Below are 24496 nucleotides of genomic sequence, written 5' to 3'. Positions count from 1 at the left end.
GTGCGTGATATATATATATATATATATATATATATATATACTGTATATATAGGGTGGTCCAGATCTAATTATGCAATATTCACAACTTAAGTTTATTACATAAAGAATTCACAAATAATTCTTTTTGTTGCCGATAGATGGCAGCACCACATCACCACTACCTACAAAGAGGACTACAGTAATCCCTCGCTATATCGCGCTTCGACTTTCGCGGCTTCACTCTATCGCGATTTTTCTCATACACGCTTACGCCACTACGCATGCGCTTTCTGAGAATTTTATCTAAGCCCCACGATGGCTCCTAAACGTGCTGCTTTTTCTAAGCCTTCTGAGAATAAAACTAAGCCCGGAGGAAGATGCTTACTATCCAGAAGAAGGTGAAACTCTTGTATATGATGAAAGATGGCAATACCCTACAAAAGCCTCCTCACGCATGTGAAAAGACAGCCAGCAACTGCCTATCAAGATGTTCTTCAGCCGCGCACCCAGACACCCACTGCCTACTCCTAGTACTTCTTTAGCGGAAGAAGACAACAACGCACCTGCTGAAGATACTGCACCACCTCTGAAGACTCTCCTACTGAGGTCGTGCCTTCATAGGTTAGTGGTTGTGTGCAATTAAATGTACAGTACAATAATCTACTATAGAAAAGCGCTCGGGATTGTCCTTCCGTCCCATGAGTGCAAAGCGTAGTGGTATTCCGCTTACTACAGACTTACTACTTGCGGCTTGAGGTACGAAGCGACGCGATGTAAGCAGAGTTCTGGTGCTCTCATCGTTCCCTTGCTTTTGTGCGCGATGCGCTGGAAAAATAGAAAAAATTATGTCTCTGGAAATAATTAATGTTGATGGAGTACAAATGCCTCACCGCGTAGTAAATATCAGGGGAGATGGTGCTTGCTTATTCTCATCTATAGCTTATTTAGTGCATGAAACTCCGCCTTTAGCGGTACAGATTCGGGCTGACATTGTACGACTTTGGACAGGCACTTGAGGGGATAAAAAAAAAGATGTTATGAATGGACACTTTGATGTTCTCATTCTCTACACTTACATGCCTGATGTACACATGGAGCGCACAATAATTGAAGATAAAAGTGGGTCGCCTTAAAAGGCGAGTGCGCCTAGTAATTTGATATTTGTAACGTTTAATATGTCTTATTTTCTCTTATTTTGTCTAATATATTGAGTAATACGAGTGTAATGGTGACTAAAGGGTGTTGTTTCATGTCTAGAGGGCTCTAATAATGTTAAAAAACGTATTTAGAAGGTCGTAAACAGGTTTTCTATACTCTAACTGCGAAAATATTTGATTTATAAATAAAGAATCCTACTTCGCGAAAATTCATTTATCGCGGCAGAGTCTGGAACGGATTAACCACGATAAACGAGGGTTCACTGTATTTCATTAATGTTAGGTAGAATGCCCAGTGGGAAACCCCTGCAGATTTTTTTTTTTTTCTCCAGCCATCTGGAGTTTTTTTTATTCTGATTTTTCTGTCCACCCTGGCCATCGAACCTTACTCCTTTTCTATGTTAACTAATGTTGTCTTATTTTAATTTCTTATTTTGTCTTTTATTTTTCTTTTCTTCATTATGTAAAGCACTTTGAGATACTTTTTGTATGAAAATGTGCTATATAAATAAATGTTGTTGTTGTTGTTGTAGCACCTGCCCTGCATTCCAAAATGGCGGAGAGACTGTTGTCAGTCGAACAGTGGGTGCGATGTGTTCACCTTTTCATAATTGTATAATTAGATCTGGACCACTCTGTATTGTAAGGTTTCTAAACTCTTTTGGGACTCCTCCCAACAGGACAACATACCGAAGAGTGCCCTGAAACGTGATCGCTGTATCTGTGGACGACAGCCTATCAGTTGCTGGGGCAACTACAGGCTCTCAGTGCTGTAGTGGGTCACAGCAAAAGCAAATCCTAGCCGACCGCGTTCACGCTATAAGTACCTGTCATCAATAGCTGAAGCAAGGAGCATTATAAATGCGGGGAACAGTATTACTTGGCCACTAACCGGGGCACAGCCCTGCCTGATTGCTGTGTCTGTGTATAGGAGAAAGGTAGATCCTGCTACAATAAATAACCGTGCTGTTCATGTTTCAAGCTGAATAAAGCTGGTTTTGCTAAAGTACTGAGACTCAGCCTCATGTTTTGGGGTGCAAGACAGTGACTCACACGTCACACTATATATTGTACATAGGTTTGCATAAAATAGCTTCTGCTAATTCAAAACAGTTACTGTAATTTTTTATTTTCAAAATTAGAATATCTTCAAACATGTCCTTAGGGCTAGAACAAAACAAGTTGTTAGATTAAGTTTAATTGTTTTATCGGTTAGGATGAATATTTGACAATCTGATAAGTGCTGGAAAAAGCAGGTATACATATTAGAAGATATTAGATTGTAGATATATATGTTATACAGTACACCCCCAAAATTCACGGGGGTTACGTTCCTAGAGCACCCGCGGATTGTGAAAAACCACAACTTTTGGATGTGGTTAAAAAATGCCTTTTAAATGCCTATTTTTATAGTTAAATAGCGTATGCCCCCAAAGCACTTTAATTTTGTTTCAAACTCAACTTAATACATTAAGACATTACCTAAAAAATGACCTTAATACATTACCTAAAAACAGAATGTAAAGGTAAACCCGTCAACTGTACAGTACTGTACTCTACTGCTATGTCTCCCATGGTGCTAGAATGTAAAATACCGATGTTACCGCTATACGTATTGTAATTCATGCAAGCACGTTTTCTTTGGTATGCTCTGTCATTTTCTTTGTTATAAGTAGAGTAAATACTGTACATAATAATTTCATTTAATTAAAATACAGTAAAAGGTACAGGTACTCACCAATGATGAATGATATTGATGATGATGATGAAGTTGCCGTACAGTACGATGCAGAGGATTTAAAACTCCTCGGGTGGCGCCTCTTCTTTAGGCGCTTCAGGAGGAGTCGTATCTTTGGACAGGTCTTCTTCTGGTGGGGTTTCGTGCTGGCTTTTCTTTATAGGTTTCAGGAACAATGTGATAGGAAGTTGCTACATTGTCTCCTGTAGCGAACTGCTGTTACAATTTCCGCAATTTCTCACGGATGATGTTACCATCCAAGGGGATGTTCTTCCTGCAGTTGGTGATCCACAATGCCAAGGCAGATTCCATCCTGATGATATTTTTATTTCTTATGGTCGTAACCTTTTTGGCACTATCACAGAAACGGTACTCTAGATCGCTGCTTTGTACTTCTTTATGTAGCTTACAGTGCTTTCATTAATGCCATAGTGGCGCACTACTGCAGCATAACTTTTTAGTTCCCGGAGCAAATCCAATAGTTCAACCTTCTCCTGGAGTGTTTTAAACTTCTTCTGGTGCTTAGGCTCAGTGGCAGAAGCCTTATAAGGTGCAGGGCGATTCGGCGGCATCTTGTGCATTTAAGAATAACAAAATGAATACAATTACAAAATGGAAAACACAAGGACACTCAGCTGGAGACGCGTCACAGGGCAGCAGTCAATTAGCAGCAAGGAGAAATGAATAACACTTTCGGATCGGCTACTTTCACCAACCCAAGTCGCAGGTTTCTTTACAACTGTTTCCTGTTCTCTCTACAGCAAAGGATTGCCACGATAAAAGCCATAAAAAACTGCGGAGGATATTTGAGCTTTCTGCTAACAATTATTAGTTGGGTTCTAAGGAAAAATCAGCGAATGACTGAGTCCGCGAACCCTGAACCGCAACTTCACGGGGGTCTACTGTATATACATACATCCTATGTCATATTACCAGACAGCAGCTGTGCAGGGAAGGAGGTGGAAAGTATGGGCAAAGAGTGTGGATGATAAAATGGAAGGTGTGTTTTAATGCAGTGATAGCTGTGTGTTGGGATATGTTTGTGACACTGATTACCTGCTGTGTTTTGTTTTTTAAGATAGATGTTTCAGCTGAACCCAATATCCTACACCTGCCCAATGTGCTCCCCTCTGTACTTACAGATTCCACCAGTGACATCATGTTCAAACCTGACAAAGCTCCTACAGTGGTGGAAGGTAAAATCATCGTAGAACACGGGTGTCGAATTCCAGGCCTGGAGTGCCACAGTGGTTGCAGGTTTTCATTCTAACCCTTTTCCTAATCAGTAATCAGTTTTCACTGCTAATTAACTTCATTAACTAATTATTTTTCAATAATGTTTTCAACTAAAATGAAAACCTGCAGCCACTGCAGCCCTCCAGGACCAGAATTCAACACCCATATCACAAAAGGTCTTGCCAACTTGCCTGCTGCTCCCATGAAGCTGTTTGGTCTGGCCTAAGCACTGCATTTAGACTATCCTTAAAAACTTACATAAACCTTTACATTCATTTGAAAAATGAGCTGGCTATTAGGGCAGGGGTCCCCAACTCCAGTGGCTACATGTTTTCATTCTAACCCTTTTCTTAATTAATGACCTGTTTTTGCTCCTAATTAACTTCTTTTGAATTAATTTTATTTGACTTGCTCTCTTAGAAAAGAGAAAAATCAACAATTTCGGAAATGTCTGCTATTGCACAATGAGAGCAGCAACAAGCCATGGAATTAAAAGAGGGGGTTTAATTAACAACCAGACTCGGCAACTGGTTGGAGTGAAATTGGTTGGAGTTTGAGGCCCTGACTTAGGTGGTCTTCTGTTGGCTCACTCACTTCACATTTCACTTCTGTTTGGGTGCCATTTAAGGAAACAAATGAAGCAATTTAGAGGAAAGATGAAGAAATTCAGGGGAACATCTCTGAAAAAACAAGTCAATTAAAATGAATTCAAAAGAAGTTAATTAGGAGCAAAAACAGGTGACTAGTTAAGAAAAGTAACCTGCAGTCACTGGGGTCCTCCAGGACCGGAGTTGAGGACTCCTGTATTAGGGGGTAATCCCACTTAATGCAGAAAGTTTCTGGCTGTTGTTACATTTGTGTCTGTTATGACAGACTGAAGCTTTTCCGTCCTCTTGAACCCTTCGATCCAACTCCAGACACCAGGTAAAAGTCCAATAATCCTTTATTTGGACAATTGTACAGTGCACAAAGCACCCTCCTCTCCACAATACTCAAACTCTCAACAATAATCAATAATACACTCCACCACTCCCAGACATGTTGCTACCTTTCCACCCAGCTCAGCTCACCATCTGGGAGCTGTCACAGTCCTTTTATAGTCCCTGACCCAGAAGTGTTCCAATCCACAGTCCATGTGATTCCTTATCACTTCCGGGTCAGATAAAAAGTCCTTTTCTTCATCCCGGAAGTACATCACTTCTGCCGTCGCTTTGCCTATAACGCACTTCCGGGTTATAGGGCACATATGACTCTCTAAACCTCCATGCAGCGTCCTCTGTTGGCCCCGGGGATATCCAGCAGGTTTGTAGGGGAAAACTCCATAGTCCATGATTCCCTGTTGGTAATCGGGGTACCTCCATGCTGCAGGGAGAACTCCATCTGGCGACCTGGGGGTATTGGCCAGGATGAAAAGCTGGCCATGGACCACACTGTATAACCAGTGTAGTTCTGTAGGTTTACATTTTTCTAAGCGTCTGTCACACACACACACACACAGTCATCTGGAATTCTTGCTTCTAGTGCTCAAATTAGAAATTTAGTTTTGATTTTATATTTACTGTACTATTGAAAAAAACTGACTGACTGCAGCATACTGTATGTCAGCATTTTGTGCTGTTATTTATACTTGAATTTCAATGACAGCTGTTGTGTCACTCACAGTTTACAGTTTAACAGCTGTACACTTTTACAGTGTACTATTAGTATTTTGTGCACAGTGCCTGTGGTAAAGACCCCTGTGGGCAAAGAGGTTCATGCATTCGTAAATTGCTTAGAGGTGAAAATGTAACTGCATTTCTCATGTGCATGAGGTGCTGCTGATCCCTAAAGGGTCACCACTTTTAATATCACCTAATTCTGAAAAAGTTTTTCTCACCATAAGCCATTGCCAGTTGTCTTTCAGACAATTTTGTGCCTACCTGATAACTGCACACTGAATTCAAAAATCATTTGATCAGTAGCCGTTCATGTGGTACCTTATTAAAAGCCTTCTGATCATCAAGATAAAAATATCATGTAAATACCTTATTTGATAGACTCTACAAATTTTATGTAGAAAAGTACAAGAAAAAAATAATATAAAACACGCCTCTGGTAAACGGAGGGAGTTAACATGGCAAATAAAAGTCTTTTTAAAATTGGACAAGCCTTTCTTGCACCAAATCATTTAAAACATTATTATATGCTATAATCCTAGACACATCTCCGTTAATGCTCTTCATTGCAAGGCCACTAAGACAGTCTTGTGATATTGTCGACCTTAAGTCATTTTTTATGAGCTTCAGTTTCTCTCTGCAGAAGCTAGTTATGCGGATAGTGGCTGCAGTTCTGAGGGTTATCCACATATTTGGATGTATTTCATTCAAATTAGTTCATTGCAAGAAAGATAACAGTTCCAGTGTTGTCATGTTAGCTTTAGGCACATCAGGGAAAAGTTCCATGTCTTCTGCCAGTGCTTTCCCATCAAGGTCTGACTGGTTATTTTAGTGTCATCACCAGGGCCTTTGGTGGTTGGGCAACTGGCACTGTGCTTATATAGTGCTAAATGTGTCCCTGTGTAATGTATCCCTGGAGTGTATGTACTGGTTTAAAATCCCTGGTGATGTAGTGGCCACAGTTCTCCTGCTGCAGTGCCAGTGCTCCTGCCTTCAAGACCTCCTCTCCTCAGACTCACTCTCTCACCTGAGTACCTCCGGACCCAAAAAACAAGTCAAGTGGGCGGCAGCAATGTCAGCAGAAAGATGCCTGGACTCAGTTGCTCACTGAGTTGCTCACTTAGTTGCTTACTGTACATGGGTTGGCTGTCACTCACCTTGCAGTGCCACACTTGAAGAGGAGGAGAAGGAGGGGACTGGGACCCAGCTGTTTGCCCATCTAACAGGCTGTGTATCACATGGGAACACCGGGGGGCGAGTCCTGACTTCTGCCCCTGGCTGGCAACAGCTAACTGCCAAAATTGAAGCGACTCTACCTCATGGTCACACACAAGGTGCACAGGTAGCGAGGAGGCGGCACGTCACACAAGAAGCCTGGCACGCTGCCTGCACTAATGTACGCAACAGCACATAGGTTGTGCTGTGGATAATGCAGACAGTACAGGCGCTTCTGAGGCACACAATATAAACATTTTTTTGTGCTCTGGTCTGGTCCATACAAATGTTTCTGAACAAATTAAAGATAGGAATCTCTACAATGGGCTGCAGTAATGTGCCCTGACCAGTCAAAGGTGCCCTAGGCCCTTGCCTAGACGGCCCTGGGTACACTAGCATCTTTTCGTGTTGTTTGCCTGTTATTTTGCCTTTTTTCTCTGTAGTTTGCTTCCTTCATTGATTCCTAATAATGACAATTACCAATACCTGAAAATCAGGATGAAAATATTGTTAAAAACTAAACTGCTAAGTACATTTTAATAAAAATTTACAGCTAAAAAAACAGCTTCTCAAAAACAGAAGTTAGTTGGAGCAAAAACCTGCATCGATCATGGGTGCCTGGCACTGACTTTGGGAACCACTACTCAGTGCTGATAGGTCAGAACACCTGTTAAATTTTATATGGATGTATTTTAGTGCCATTTTATACTACTCAAGTCGATGGTTTATTGTCCCATGCAGGGTTTTGTTAATTATAAATTGGAAGCACAGTAAATCATTGTCATCCATTGTAAAGTACAGTTTGTTGAAAATACAAAAATGGCAAAAATATGAAATACACAATGTGGAAGTCAATTTTTATTTAAATGGAAAACTGCAGATGTAGTATCTGTTTTTGACTGAAATATGAGAAATGTTTTATTTTATGAAGCTGCCTACTACATTGTTTGCCTTTTCACCTAAAAAGTTAATATTTGGGGTCTTTTGAGATGCCAGTATGAACCAAAAGATAACCCGAGGCCAAATATTTACTATAGGATCATTAAAGTCTTTACCCTGGTTGGGTTCTTATATACTGTAATGCAATGAATTATTAGAGTTGTTCACATTTCAAAATGCTATTTAGAAAAGATAGTGTGGGTGCATACATACTTATACACACACAACTTACACATATATGTCCTGCACAAGCAAACATATATACATAATACTATATATACTGTAGTATATATATTGTTATGGAACTTGTGTATTTAAAGAAAACCTGCCTCACCACACCAGCCCCTGCCTACTAGAATGTTAGTCTTAAGGGACCAGTTCATTGGCTGTAATACACTGAAGTAGATGATCCTTTTTTGCATAATGTAAGGATGGGTGGATTGTGTCAAATGTCTACCAGTCTTAAATCTTTTCCAGCACATTCAATATTTTCACTTTAAACCGTAAGCATTGATCTTTCATATGTACCAGCATGGAAAACACTTGGTTACCCACAATCACATTTTAACATTTCTCATGTGATTTGTGACTCAAACAAAAATGAATGCATTAGAAAATACAAAACTAGTTAATCAAAGGCTATGGGTTCTCACATTTTATGCAGTTTATCATACATCAATTTCTTGAAACCATTTAGTCAAATTCTACTTCCTTGATCTGCGGTTAGAATAAAGTCTCTGAAACTCTCAAGTCAAGTCAAGTTGGGGAGCATGCACTGGTACAGTGCGTTGCTGCACCGACTACATGACTAAACAACTCAAGGTCCTCGTTGGCAACCCCCCAGGCAGACATGCGGTCCAGTGCCACCCTCCGGAAATGACCCTCTATCTGCTGCAGCCAGGTGTTACGTGGGTGACCCCTTGGCCTCGTCCAACCACTTGGTTCACCAACAATGAGGATCTTACAAGCTAGATCACCCTCGGAGAAACGTGCCACATGGCCGTAGTGCCATAACTTATGCTCCCTCACAATGTACAGTAGGTAATGTGCTTCATTCAGGACTCCATGAGCAACTGCTCATTTGATACAAACTAAAACCAACAGTACCCAAGGATTTTCCGGAGAGACACAGTACTAAAAGAGCCCAGCCTTCATCTCAGGTCACTGGATAGCGTCCATGTCTTGCAACCATTTAGCAAGACAGGAAGCACCAGGACTCTAAAGACTTGGACCTTCGTCCTTTTGCATAGATATCGGGAGCACCACACACCCGTTTCCAGTGACCTCATGACCCCCCATGCTCTCCCAATCCATCTACTGACTTCATAGGAAGAGTCACCAGAGACATGAATGTCACTGCCAAGGTAAGTAAACCTCTAGACAAGGTCGACACTCTCTCCGCAGACAGACACACTGCTGATGACTGTGCCCAAGAGGTCATTAAAGGCCTGGATCTTGGTTTTTATCCAGGACACTTGCAAGCCCAGACACTCATACTGAAGCTCTGGCATGTTATAAAAGAGGGTGTCTTTGGGAAGGGTATCTAGATGTAATAATTTTAGTTTCAATACCCCTCGGAAAATGGAAGATAATTGGTCAAACTGGGAAAAGACCATTAATCTGATAAAGAAAAGCAAAGATCTATTAGAAAGCAAGAACAGAAAACCATAGGCAAAGTGCTCATCACAAATGAGTATAATATGAAGTTTAGTCACAGTGGAAAACTATTGGCAAAACTAGAATGACATTAAATACAGCCTGATCAGCTTTCGTCTTCCACATCAACTATCAGCTACATTATTGACACTTGCATTCTCAAAAGAAAGAGGGACAATATGGTTCTTCATCTCAGCTGAGCCAGTTGCTACAACTGATTGTACTAAAGCTGAGCAAATTCTTGAAATGTGCTGTCTTTTCTTTTTAAATTCCCTTTCACTTAACTAAAAGGATAAGATGGATAGATAACTCTTAACTTTGTTTTTATTCACCTCCTGAAAGCTTAGAATCTTTCATAAAAGAAACAAACCAAGCAGATTTCATATGGCGTTGTATAGGCCATCAAAGGAATGGAGGTCTAGAGACGCAGATATCCAGAGTCAAGTTTATATATTTTAAACAAGCCAAAATCTTGCAGCTGCTTTGAGTCCCTTTTATCAACAATGTTTAAATGCTATTCCAACAAAAACAAAATACAATAATAATACTTTCAAATGTTGTTAGCAGTGCACTCATCCAAAGCTGTTAGGACACACTACTAACAAGCTGCTGCCTGGTACTACTAACGTCATAACTGGCAGCTGACATTACTGCACACCTCAAGAGTGTGTCAGGGCTTGCTGTGAATTTCAATTGTAGAGTTTTCCTGCAAAAACTATCAAAACATAAACATAATCATGTTGATATATCGGTTCATCCATTTTCTGACCTCACTTAATCAATTCAGTGTCAGTGAAAGCAGTTGTCTAACCTGAGAGCAAAATAAGACTTGGGTAAAGTATTCCACTGTATTGTTAATTATTTTGCAATGTGGTTTCATTGATCTAAACATTCATCCAATCGTTCTGTTCATTTATCAGGTTTAAGGTTTAAATGCTGGTGCCTATCCAGTCTATCACAGATGACACTCACTTACAAATCCACACTCACTCATCCTGAGCCAATTTAGAACTGCCAACTAAACTAACTTCTTTGTCTCTGGGTTGCGGATGCCAATCTGGTGCAGACTCTGTTAAACTCTACATACTGTACAGTGGAACCTCGGGTCACAACCGTAATTCGTTCCAAAACTCTGGTTGCAACCCGATTTGGTCGTGACCTGAACTACTGTAATTTCCCCCATAGGATTGTATGTAAATGCAATTAATCCGTTCCGGACCATACAAGCTGTATGTAATTATATTTTTTTAAAGATTTTCAAGCACAAAAATAGTTAATTATACCATAGAATGCACAGTGTAATAGTAAACTAAATGTAAAAACATTGAATAACACTGAGAAAACCTTGAACAGAGAAAACGAACATTGCAAGAGTTCACGCTACAGCCTTACGAACCGCTCACTGTAAACACTTTTTTTAATGACTTTTAAGCACAGGGGAAAAAAATAAAAATTTTAATTTATACAAAAACTAACCATAAAACAACCAAGAAAACTAATCTTGCAGCAAATCTCCATGAATCTTTCTGGCTTTCTCACAGAATATCACCTTGTTTACACTATCCCCTGCAAGTTGCTTCTTGTTCAACCACTCTAGCAACAATTTTTCCACCTCTTCCAGCACTTGATGCCTCTGCTTGGTTAACACTTTAACTCCTTTTTCAAAATCAGCTGATTTAATGGCCTCTTTCTGCTTTAGAATAGTCGGAATCGCAGGTTTTGACTTCTTGTACTCGGCGGCAAGATCAGTAACATGAACGCCACATGCATACTTTTCAATAATTTCTTTAATTCGATTTCAGTTTTCTTCTAACCTTTCTTCTCACCAACACTACCACTCTTCACTTTCTTAGAGGTCATGGTTAATTGCAAACTTAATGCAAAAGCACACGAAATAGAGTACAAAGAGTTCATAGCGAATCCACGCACATCTGACCGAGAACAATATACAGGGAGAGACTGAACACATACAGAAATCATTGGTGCATACAAACCGGAAGGGAAACTGGCTTGTTTGTCACCCAAGTGTGTGGTCGTGAACAGATGCAAAAGTTTGTCGAACTTTTTGGTCATAACCCGATTTGTTCCGAGACGTTTGAGACCTGTGGTTCCACTGTATATGGTGAATGGGCCAGGATTCAAACACAGAATTCTGAAGCTAGATGGCATACGTCTTAGGCAATGAGCCACCATGCCACCTGGTTTTATGGGAACATGACATAATATTTTTAAACTGGCTTAGTTCAATTGCTAAACCAGCAATGTTAGTGAAAAATCAGTGAAACCAGAAATTCAGAAATGTGATTAATAATCGCCAGCATGAACATATTTCCTTTCTTAGCCAAAACATTCATAGCTCACTCTTTTCTCTAGTCATACATGAAATGGATATAGTCATCAGTAGATTGTTTTTTGATTTTTGGTGTTTGCCTAATTTTTACAATTATGCACTTTTTGGTGGATTTCAGATAGTCTTCTAAACCTTTTCAGTCTTTTTGCTAATCACTTGATGATTTCATAATGAACTTCAATGAGTAATTTTATTCTAAGAGAAATGGATAACCCAAAACCTTCAAACCATTCAAACCATTTTCCAGATGCTGTTAAAGGACATATCTCTGGTAAAAAGCATATTCTAGCAAAAGATACAAAGTGTCCAGTAAACAATATAGCTGTACTTGATCATATTTTTGCTGTTTCTACCTGTTTTTGGCTTAATGGAAATCTACTGTAGTCTACGCCTGTGATAGGAAGGCCTTCTCCTGTGGAGTCAATGAAGACCTGTATATCTGTTCATTTTTATACCATTCTGTCTTCTTCAATGAGACCGTGCAGTACATCTATCCATCCATCCATTATCCAACCCGCTATATCCTAACTACAGGGTCACGGGGGTCTGCTGGAGCCAATCTCAGCCAACACAGGGTGCAAGGCAGGAAACAAACCCCGGGCAGGGTGCCAACAGCAGACAGTACATCTACTTTTATGAAATTCTTTATAGAACCAAGAACGCTGAACATTCTCGGTAGAATCTCAAAGGCCTAAGTGAGAGATCATCTATTTCGCTTGAAATAACAAGTACCACTAGAATTTTGATGGCTAGTTGGTAAATGTACACACAAAAATGAAATCTTCTTTTCACATTAAGCATACTATTTTTATTCTTTTGTCAACAAGATCATATGACGATGAAATTTTCAGACATTGTACATTTCTTCTTTAGGGCAAAAAAACCTCTGAATGAACTTAACGTGACCTTCAGCTACTAGATACATTACTTCTAAGGAGCACATTAATTCTTCCAGTTTATGTGAGAGAGTGAGACTGTATGATTGTTGCCTGACTTCACTAATATGTTTTCTGCCAATCCCACAACATTCTGCAGACATCTGCCATAATAGTAGATTCACACATTTCCAGTATTGTTCCACTTTGAATAGAGCGTCCATTGAGAACAGACATATTTCTAGTATTTCAAGCTTTTTTCAGAACTCGGAATATGCTGCTTTTAGGACCTTTGCTGTTTTTTTCTTCCTTGTCCCTTAATTTGACTTGATGGTTTAATATCGCTCTTCATTAAGCAGCAATGTCTTCCTCATATAATGATACATCCATAAATCTCCCAATATGAAATGTCTCAAACTCAACAAGGGGATTTTCTGACAAACCTGTTTTAAAAAGTGTTACAAAAAGAGTCTGTGTAAATGAAAGCATGCCAAATTATCTTGGTATTTCTTCATGCATAGGGAAATTATAGACTAATGTTTTATTTTTACTATTGATTTCAAGCAGGGTCCTGGAGACAATGAGAAGTGAAGTAAAGTGACACCTTTTATTGGTTAACTGAACAGATTACAATATAAAAGATTTCAAGGCAGCTCAAGTCCCTTATTCAGGCAGCTCTACTATAGAAACTGAAGTTCCCTGTGTTTATATATACACTAGGAAAAAAACAAAACCTTTCAGTGAGTCCTCTTCAGGGTCAAAAATTAACAGACCTCTCCAGCCTAAGATTTATTTATCAGGAGAGGAGAACAATGTATAGTTAAGTTCATTTGATAAGATAACTGTCCAACAAAGTCTTTTGAAATTTTTGATGAGTTTTCCTTACAATGTGGAACTGTAATCAAATCATCTGGGTCAGTCAGAGATATGTAAATAGTCCTCATATCTGGTCATAAAACTCTTATTTCTGTTTAAACCATGTTGTAATGTGTTCAATTTTAGCATCAGTTTAGCTTCCCATTCCTTTCTCACCTGCTGTGTATTGAAGTTGCCCATAAGCACTGTTCCTGGAGACAATATGTCAGTGAATAAATTTTTACATGCTCTTGTTAAGATATTTAGATAGTTCATGATGATCAAATCACTTTAATGAATGCCCTCATGCTATTAAAATCATCATTTATTGCGACATGATGTTTAAGCCCTGACCATCAGCAGGGCTCTGTGTCCACTCACATCCAGTCTTGGCAAAACTGTAAAAAGCTGATAAAACTTGTGAAGAACACAAAGGTGTTTACCAGAATCCAAATGCGGCAAAGAGCGATATGAAAATCTTAACATCTGGATGGTCCTGTAAAGAGTCTTATCCTTCATAGCAGGAAAGATTTTATTTCCTGTTATTTATTTAAACATCAACACATGTGACACAACAACCCCGTATCATGCTGTTGGCTGTATTACTTTTGTAGATGATTTCCATGGCTTCCACGCAGCATGGTGCCTTGTTTACACCATCAGACATGCCCGTTCTCACATTTTGCTCTGACCTCACTGTTTATGTACAGTTAACTTTGTCAATAATTATTGAGCCATCATTTGAAGTTTTTAGTACTGGATGTCTGTTTTTGTTGTTCTCCAACTGCCTGTACATTTGATCTTTTCTTTTGTGCTTTTGCCACATGCTGACTAGTGATTTTGCCTCCCCCACCTTTTTTTCTATCCTATATGCCTGTATTTCTGAATATGTCCGATTATGCTCCTTCATATTTGTAATTTACCTATTTGTCTTCATGAATTTTCTCTGTGTCACTTTCACTATGTGTCTTCATTCTATGGCTGCCCACTTTCATTTTTTAATCATGTCGATGTCCTTACCCTTTCTGAACTAACATTATCCATTACAGATTTGTATTAAACAGAGGAGTCTGTTGTAGATTCACTGAGTGCAAGGCAGGAAACAATCCTTTACAGTATATGACATACTAACCCTCTGCCAATTTTGTTTCAGCAATCAACATAACGCAGATGTTTAGCATGTGGGAGAAAAACACTTTACATAAAGCTGGTGTGACAGTATCCACCAGGATCCACCTCTTGAACTCTCAGTTATCATGCTGGACTCTAAGTGAAGATAAATTAATCTTGCAGTTTACGTGCACCAAACACCCTCTACCACATACTATTCATACCTCAAATAAACTATTTAACACAATCACAATTAACACTCCTCCTCGCCCAGACACTTCGCCCCTCTACCTCCCAGCTCAGCTCAGCGTCTGGGTTTCCTCTGTGTCCTTTTATATCCCCTGACCCAGAGGTGTTCCTGCCCAACAGTCCACAAGTCTTTATTCCTTGAGGGTCAGGGTCAACAATCCATATCTTCACCCCGGAAGCACGCCGTCTCTTCCTGTCCTGGGATTGTGACACACTTCTGGGGTATAGGGCACATACAAGTCCACAGGCCCTCCTACAGCGACTCCCAGTGGCCCCCACGGTATCCAGCAGGGCTGTGCGTAAAGACTACAAAGTCCATAAGGCCCTACTGGAATTCGGGGCCCGTCCACGCTGTCGGTAGAGCTCCTCCTGGCAGCCTGGGGGTGAGGACCGGAACTTGAAGCCGGCCATCCACCACACTGGCTATTTCTTAATAAAGTGTTCCAGATCTGTTTGTTTGGGTGAAGTGCACTGGATTAGCTGAAATTAATCAGTTTCTAAAAGGTCTAGTAACTTATGGCACAACATTAACTTTACTTGAGTAACAGAGTTTACATTAAATGGAGCAGTGGCTTTTGGAAGCAAACATTTCGCTTTTAAAGCTAGTTCTCTGGATATTGGACATAAAGAACAAACTATGAGAGTCCTGAGCCCAACAATGATACTGATCTTGGACATCCAATTCAATATTACATTTTTATTATGAAATTTGTGTTTAATCAAAACTAGTTCTTACTACCTTTCACAAAATAATCTTTCCCAGTGCTAGATCATAAATGGCCAAATGTGTTTTGCCCATCTCACCTTACAAAGTTCAACTATTGGACTTCTTCCAAATTCTTTCATTTATTGTTTGAAGCATTTTTGGTGCTGTAGTAGCAGTACAAGTGCCTCTTAGTTCAACATTTATTTTACTGAGAAGTACAATCCTGTAGTGAGAACTTGGACGTAACTGACATGCAGAGCTAAATATTAGGAATGAGTTCAAGTTAATAAAAGTTGATTTGTTATCACTGTCGACAGAAGAAAATTAATACATCTTCCTGTAATCTTTTTGCTACAAAAAAAGATTGTGATGAAACTCTTTTAAAAAACACTAACTGCCAATACAAAAGTGAAAGATTTTAAAAGATGCAAAGTGGTTGATTTTTTTTTTTTTACATTTTTGTATTTTGCCTTTGATATGGAGGCTATGCTAGATATATACTATAAATTGGTCACCCACTCTAGGCAAAATTAATTTTTGTCACACAATATGCAAACATTCAGAGTCCCTGAACTTCAAAGTCTGAAGAAACGTTTTCAAAATTATAGAAAGAAACTTTGACGAAAGGAATATAATAAGTAAACAACACCTTCAGACAGTATCTGTGGACTGCAAGTCATTGCTATCATCTCCCCTTAAGGTACACATTTTTAGAGCTCTGGGTCAAGGACATTGCAGAGGGCACAGCAAACATGTCATGAACACGGATAAAGGGCCATGTTGGCCTGACTGAGAAAGAGGAAAGGCAGAGCAGCAGATTGTACATTTTGGACCAGAGGAAAGAGAGAAACAGAATCAAATGATAGGACCCAAATGACAAAGAAAAAACGTTTTTAAGCATGTGGTAGCTAGTTTTGGAGATATCAAGAAAGTTGTGCGATTCTAAACAAGGTACCATCTCTTAAATAGCTACAACTTGATGGCATCAAATGTTGTGACTTTTGGGAGACACATGACAGTAATGAGTCATTGCTACAACTCAGAAAATGCACACAATAGTCTAAAATGCAAACAAAATACAAAACAAGACAAAAAAATCGAGTTTTACATCTACTATAATCATAAAATCATAAGCAAAGTCACAAGAGTCACAACACACAAATCCACACAGCAATGCCTATTGCTTTTAAAGGCTTGGTATTGTAAACGTCTTTAGCTATTCCCAGATAAATTACAACTCTATCTAGCAAACACTCAGTTTTGTCAGCGCCCTTTTGTTTGGCCCTTTCTCACCCATGTCTGTGTATTAGATGTAGGGCAAGCTGACTGTGATTTCAAAAAGAAATTCCAAAAATGATTTTAAAAGCTCTTTTATTCAGCATCTAACTAAATAAAACCTTTTAAATGAACCAAAAAACATCACTTCTGTGTTGCATGTTTCTCTCATGAGCCTTTTATTCAGAGTGTTGAGGGGCTGGAACCTGACTTGGAAGCATTGGGCCTGTTAATAATAACAATAAGAATAAATAATATTAATAATAATGCTTTTTTTATTTATACACCACTTTAGGCAGGAAACAGTCCATTTCAGGGCCTCTGACACCCATGCAGAAGGATAACCTGCCAACGTAACATGAACAAAGGAGTCAGACCCAGGATTCTGGATGTGTTAGGTGGCAGCACTACACAATGCGCCACTATGCAATCACAATTCAATAAGCCATCAGTGTGATGTGATTTACAAAAGTGAATTGAATGAGATATTAAATATTGCAACATTTTCTTGGCTTGCTCTTCTCATTCCACAGAGACCTTTGCTAATGATTCTGGCAGTTTCTATTGCTGGAACAAACCTGGTGATTTGTTACTACTTACAGCTGAGTATTTTGTAAGTTACTGACTACCTTCATCTGTTACAGATTAGCCTAAATGCAGTTTTTAAGTTTAAAACTAATATTTGTTGGTCATGAAAATTAGGTTAAGCATTAACACGAAGCAAACAGAGTTATAATTATACATCAACATAGTTACTTTGAAAAGCTCTGATGCAGTCACCTATAGTTTGTGCCAGAACAAAGCACACGACCAGTAGTGTTATTCAGTGTATTCTTCTTTCGGCTGCTCCCATTAGGGGTCGCCACAGTGGATCATCTTCTTCCATAACTTTCTGTCCTCTGCATCTTGTTCTGTTACACCCATCACCTGCATGTCCTCTCTCACCACATTCATAAACCTTTTCTTAGGCCTTCCTTTTTTCCTCTTCCCTGGTAGCTCTATCCTTAGCATCCTTCTCCCAATATACTCAGCATCTGTCCTCTGCACATGTCCAAACCAACGCAATCTCGCCTCTCTGACTTTGTCTCCCAACCGTCAAACTTGAGCTGACCCTCTAATGTACTCATTTCTAATCCTATCCATCCTCGTCACATCCAATGCATAGCTTAGCATCTTTAACTCTGCCACCTCCAGCTCTGTCTCCTGCTTTCTGGTCAGTGCCACCGTCTTCAACCCATATAACATAGCTGGTCTCACTACCATCCTGTAGACCTTCCCTGTCACTCTTGCGGATATCCGTTATTCAGTGTATTTTTATTTATTTTATTTTTTTCGAGGTGCTATACTAACTAGTCATTTGTGGATTTATTTGGAAAGTCCATTGCAATTGGGGCAGTGTATCTTCATGTATTTCTTCTGTACTTAAAGGCAGGTTATTATGCAAAATAATTCATCGACATTAAAACATATTTCTAAAAGATGTTTGAAGAGATTAGGTCCATTTTATCATTTCAAAATAAAAGTAGTAATACACAGTCAAAAGAATGACTTGAATACTACACTTAAATGATTAATCCTTTTAAAGTCAGCATTGCACAGGAATTACAACTGTTAGTAGGTGTAATTTAAGTTATTTTACTGCACACTTACATGCTGCGATGAGCAAATCCTTTCCCAGTCCGGACTCTGTCCGGTCCCTTTGTAACCTGAATTGGCACCGGACACACTGTATCTGCCCAGGTTTTCATCATTCAGGTGGCACACTCTTTTGGGCTGCAGGAAGAGCATAAGGGATTCCCCACAAGGACTGTCTTAGCCAGCTGAGCCAAAGGAGCAGTCCATCAGCTCAAGTGACTAATAAGGCTTCTGACTGCAAGGGTATCCCTTCTTTCTTTCGTTTGAGCCCTGCTAGCTACATGTACAGGTTACCTGTGATGGACTGGAGACTTGTTTGGGGCTGTTTTCTGGCTTGTGCCCAGTGCTGCTAAACCACCACTACTCTGAACTGGACAGAACAAGTTTGAAAAAGTTAGGCACTATATGTTCATTTTACTGTAATAGGCTGGTGCTCAGTCCAGGGCTGTTTTTTGCTGTGTACTCAATTGGCTCAACCCTGGGAGACCATAAATTGGACAAATCAAGTTTCATAATCTCTTGTCAATTGTAGTTTTATGAACATGAGGCTTGTGTCTATTTATTCTTGATATCGAAGTAATGGAATATTAACATATGCATGTCCTGGTTTGCTTTTAGGCCACGCATGTCTGTGCCACTATAGTGTACAGTGAGAGACAATGGCTAAAGCACTTCTTAAAGTTGCTGGTTCAAATCTGAATTTGACACACTGTGTCACCCTTCACATGTAACCTGTCTGTGTTTTAGTTATTAAAAAATGAATGCTAATAACAGTATAAAAAGTCTAAATTAGTGTAAGCCAGACTAATTGAAAGTGTTCATAGGAAATGTAATGATTTGCTTCAAGAAGTAGGAATAAATAATAAACAAGAAAAGCTTCCCCAAATATATGAATTACAGTATTCAAATGTGTGCTTCAAAGTATAGTATAAAGTATAAATATTCTTGATTGTAATAGACATTTTTCATTGTTCATCCTCTGATAAAGAGTTAGAACCCTAGTAAAGGATCAAAAATCTAAACTCGCACAATAAAATTATACCCTTTACGCTTATGTTTGCAATTTGTCATTTTTAGCCTTCTGAGAGTACCTCTTAGAGGGATGTGACTACCAGTAAAGAATAAAATATAAAAAAAGTCATTTTTGTGATCAGCAATGTCAAAAAAACATAAAAACAACACTTGGTGTGCTTATACTATATAATCAATACCCATTTTTTTCAAAAGTTTTATGAAAAGGTGGAACATTGACCCCTCGATACCATTAGGGGGTGAAACACTGGGGTTGGTTGATGTTTCATACACAACTTCAGTTCCTTCTTATTTTTTCTGAAGACACCTATTGGTTTATTCTGTATCATATGGGTGAAACGTCCTGCACAAAATATGGTCCAGAAATGGACTACAAACTGAGGGGGTTTGGGGTCTACAGAGCCAAAAATGGGGGAAACTCAACATTTTGCATAACTAGACATCAAAACACATCAAGCAATATATCATGTGTGAAGTTTTCTCATATCGGTGAATCAGGAGGTGCTGAACAAAAAAAAAAAAAACTGATCAGATTTCATAGGAAATATAAGAAATTCTTATGGACAGAATATCCTCATCATATTAATTGCCTTGGACTAAATAATACACCTGTACACATCAACTGAAGGTACTGTAGAGAATTGCAGCTTGTTTGACCAATAAATATAACTAAACAGTTTGGATGATATTTTCCTATTACACCAGCCTTCCAGATATGTCAGGTCATTTTCTAACCCACTTAATCCAGACCAGAGTCGTGCAGGGCTGAAGCTTGGCCCAGCGAGCATAGGGCATAAGTCAGGCACCTGCCCATTGCAGTGCGAACACATATATCCATAACTAGGGCCAATTTAGCATTGCTAATTCACCCACCCTCCAGTAAACTGGATCCCCTGGCGTAAACCCACACAAACACAGGGAGAACATGCAAACATCACGCAGGGAGGGCTTGGGACACAAACCCTGGTCTCCTTTCTGCCACCACTATGCCACTGTACTGCCCCGCCTTCCAGATATCCTGTCTCTAATTCACTTCACATCCTCCATAAGTCTTAACTTTCAATATAATTCCAAACCTTTTCACCTCAGACTGGATGAACAGGATGAGTGGGTCACTTTGATTTTTTCTGAGATTTTTAAACCCTCAGCCACCAAATAAGTATTAAACTAATACAAAAGAGAAATAAAATACATGTCAGGTACATGATTAGAAGTATCAGAATCATTTTTCTAATTAGAACAAATTCATTACTGGTCCACTGGAAGTAATTTATTTGTTATGTAACCCATGCTCATTTTTCCCACAAGGCCTGTTTGGTAATACTGCAATAAGCCCATACATATTGCAAAATATCGGACAGGATTATTTTTCCAACAAGAGAGGCAATATACTAAATACACCAGAAGCAGTGCCAGGTCAATGGCACTTTGAGAGCATACAGAGATGCACTACAGTCATGAGACTCTACAGTAAACCAGTATGGAAGCACACATATAACACACCCTACACAAAGACCATATTGTTTGAATATCATGTAAAACAAAGTTCACATGTCAAACTTTAGGTCTTCATTCTTTAAACTACACTAGGTCGCATTTACTGAAGGATCCCAGCATATTACTATCTATCCAACACAGGTTGTTTTAGCATAAGTCATTTTCTTTCTTGCATTTACTACAATTCAGCACAACTACCCCGTTTGTAGAGAAAAGCCAAGCAAGCAAAGGGAAGCCGTTTGCAGGTAATTTAAAAAAAAAGAATAAAAGCAGAGGATAATTTAAGAAAGGACAGTTAGCCAAAGATAAGTGAGCGTAAAGTCAAGGAGCGGTTCTCACTTGTGCGCTGTGACCCTCGATGCCGGCCGTGCTGAAAGGACTCTCCTGTTGCGGTTAAAAGTTTTAAATCCCCCCAGCTCTTTAAATGCTCTAATTTACATGGGGCCATGCGAGCGGGGCGGGGCGGCGTGCCAGGGATTAGCTCAAATCCCACAACATACCAAGCAGTGAAACACAAGATCTTTGCGCAGTTCATTCAGTATTCTGACTGCCGATAACAAACGCACTATACTGTTTTCATTAGGAAGGCAGACTGTTGTTTTTTATTTACCCATCCGTGGTGATTTGTTTTTCCATGGGTGCTCTGTCCAAATCTGGTCTCATGGCAGGATTTAGTAGCGTTGCGCTACCATTAACAGCACAAATGCAGCGATATGCATACTCCAAATGGATTAGCCAGATAACTTGTTTTATGGGCTCATATATTTAAAAATATGCTCATTTTTTTAAATACCCTTGCCAGATGCTGGGGAGCAAAATAAGGTGGAATGATTACTACGTATGCACTAAACGCACTGAGCGCACGAAACAGTTTCTAAATCCCACACTTTTACAGCTTTAAGTAACCAGAGCTATAAACGGCAGTGATGTGTTGACGGTCATTACAAAAAAGTCCGCACACACTGGGTTGGACACAATGTAATAGGATTAAAGGCGGATCATTTGCAAATGTTTTTTTTATTAACCGATGATCAGTGAAGTGAGCCGTTAAAGCACCAATCAGCTGTAAAGAGCGTTACGGTTCGCGTGTGGTTTATTATTTTCAGTTGTTGCTACTTATTTTTGTCTCAGTCCAATTTGCGAAGTTGTAGTGTAATCAGTTAGGCACAGTGTTTTAAAAGGTAAATATTGATTTGCATAATTCAAATTTGTCAATAATTCGAAAAAAATATTTCCCATTGTGGTTCCTTTTTCGCCAATAAATGAACACGCTCACATCTGTTGCACTTGACGGAATTAACGAACCTTTGTAAAAGGTTGAATCAAGTCGGGGCACTTTGATTGTATCCAGATTTTGGAGAAGACAGACCCTATTCAACTGCAATCGAACGAGGGTATACTCTTAAAAACACAGGTTTTCTGTAATGGCACTTTACTGGGTTTTGTAGTTGTCGTGGAACTTTTTTTAATTCTGGGAATAGTTCTTTGCATTTAAAATGGTCTTTCTGGGCTTTGTAGTTTCCCAGTAAGTGGATAAAACTGAAATCTTTAATGTACAGTAGTCTAGCACGATGCTACAGATCAAGAGTACTTGATCTGAGTCAGTGTTGTCGCATGCAGTAAAGTGTCCGTTTAAAATAAGGAACCCATTGGTGTTTCACTAGATAGATAGATAGATAGATAGATACAGTAGATGCTGTATTAATCCCAAGGGGAAATTCATATACTCCAGCAGCATATTGATAAAAAAAAACAATATTAAATTAAAGAATGATAAAAATGCAAGTAAAACAGACAATATCTTTGTATAATGTTAACGCTTACCCCCCGAGTGGAATTGAACAGTCGCATAGTGTGGGGGAGGAGCGATCTTCTCAGTCTGTCAGTGCAGCAGGACAGTAACAGCAGTCTGTCGCTGAAGCTGCTCCTCTGTCCGGAGATGATACTGTTCAGTGGATGCAGTGGATTCTCCATGATTGACACGAGTCTGCTCAGTGCCCGTCGCTCTGCCACGGTTGTCAAACTGTCCAGCTCCGTGCCTGCAATAGAGCCTGCCTTCCTCACCAGTTTGTCCAGGCGTGACGCGTCCCTCTTCTTTATGCTGCCTCCCCAGCACACCACTGCGTAGAAGAGGGCACTCGCCACAACCGTCTGATAAAACATCTGCAGCATCTTATTGCAGATGTTGATAGACGCCAGCCTTCTAAGGAAGTATAGTCAACTCTGTCCTCTCTTGCATAGAATATCAGTATTGGCAGTCCAGTCCAATTTGTCATCCAGCTGCACTTCCAGGTATTTATAGGTCTGCTAATCTGTTATCATCAATTCATGGTCATTTATAGCGCCAGTAACATTTTAATAGATAAAGGTTCTTTCTAGAAAATTCGTATGGATGGTTCGCCAGGGGACCAAAAAATATTTCTTTTTTGGCATCGTTCTGAAGAACCACTCTGGCACTTTTATTTTTAAAAGTGTACACTCTGGTCAAAATCACTTGCAGACTTCGTACGCAAGCTGCCGTGTCTGCAGCACAGAGCGATTTGTGGCACTAAACTGGATTACTAAAGGGTTAAGACACGTTAGGCCACATTTTTGTTACTAAATTATACAGTGGATTCTGTCATTCCAAATGTGGGGACACTAGTCAAATGAATATGTGTTAACAACCTGGACACTCTCCTATAAATCCCGCAGAGAACGGGAAAAGTACAACGATGACCGTGTATTTTAATGTAATATTATTACATAATACGCTAATGTGGCTGTCAGTTTGTCTCTCAAGAGTTTTAAATCACGTGTAGCTCGCAAACCGTTTGGACTCTTGCCCTGGAATTTGGTACATACTGTACATGTATATACTACGCGGCGTCTACTATTCGTTTTCGGGATGATGATTGACCTCCAAGATTATTCTTCTGTTTATTTTTATTTTATTTTATTATAGAATCAGCTCTCGGCAGCGGGCGAAACATGCGTATGGGCGCTATTCTCATTACCTACCACCTTCGCCGTCACTTCCCCAACATCTTCGTATCTTATGTCATTCTTGAGGCAGATTGAAGATTTAAGTGGCAGCTTAAGTGAAAAATTAAGGAAAACGTACTAAGTAATTGCAACACAAATAACGACTTAATCAGTTTTAACGTGAAAAGATGCCGATGAAAAAAAAGAGAAGAAGTGGGCCGCGAGGGTGGAGAAAAGAAGAGCTGCTCAGGAAGCAGCAAGCGCATCAACCTCTGAGCAAACGAATGCTAAACGTACAGAGAAAGAGAATGAAAACTATGAATGTTCAAGTCACTTATATTCTGCGCCGTTACTGTGTAATATAAGTCACGTT

The 24496-nt window shown here is 39.5% G+C and overlaps 1 protein-coding gene across 2 annotated transcripts in view; it reads right to left on the bottom strand.

Annotated features, from left to right (window-relative positions):
- LOC120523132 (high affinity choline transporter 1-like) overlaps window positions 1-21835 on the bottom strand; it is a 59845-nt gene extending 38010 nt beyond the window's left edge. Inside the window, exon 1 of one of the 2 annotated variants that reach the window (XM_039744132.1) lies at window positions 21770-21835. The gene's annotated coding sequence lies outside the window, so the exon portion shown is untranslated. Of the gene's footprint in view, window positions 1-21498; window positions 21571-21769 lie in introns of those variants that run through there. The other variant, XM_039744131.1, reaches the window with a different exon arrangement.
- Between the last annotated feature and the right edge of the window lie 2661 nt (window positions 21836-24496).

This window comes from Polypterus senegalus, chromosome 2 (assembly GCF_016835505.1).
Source record: "Polypterus senegalus isolate Bchr_013 chromosome 2, ASM1683550v1, whole genome shotgun sequence".
Lineage (NCBI taxonomy): Eukaryota > Metazoa > Chordata > Cladistia > Polypteriformes > Polypteridae > Polypterus > Polypterus senegalus.
Note: the sequence above shows the minus strand (reverse complement) of the source record. Positions and strands in the feature narration are given on the sequence as shown.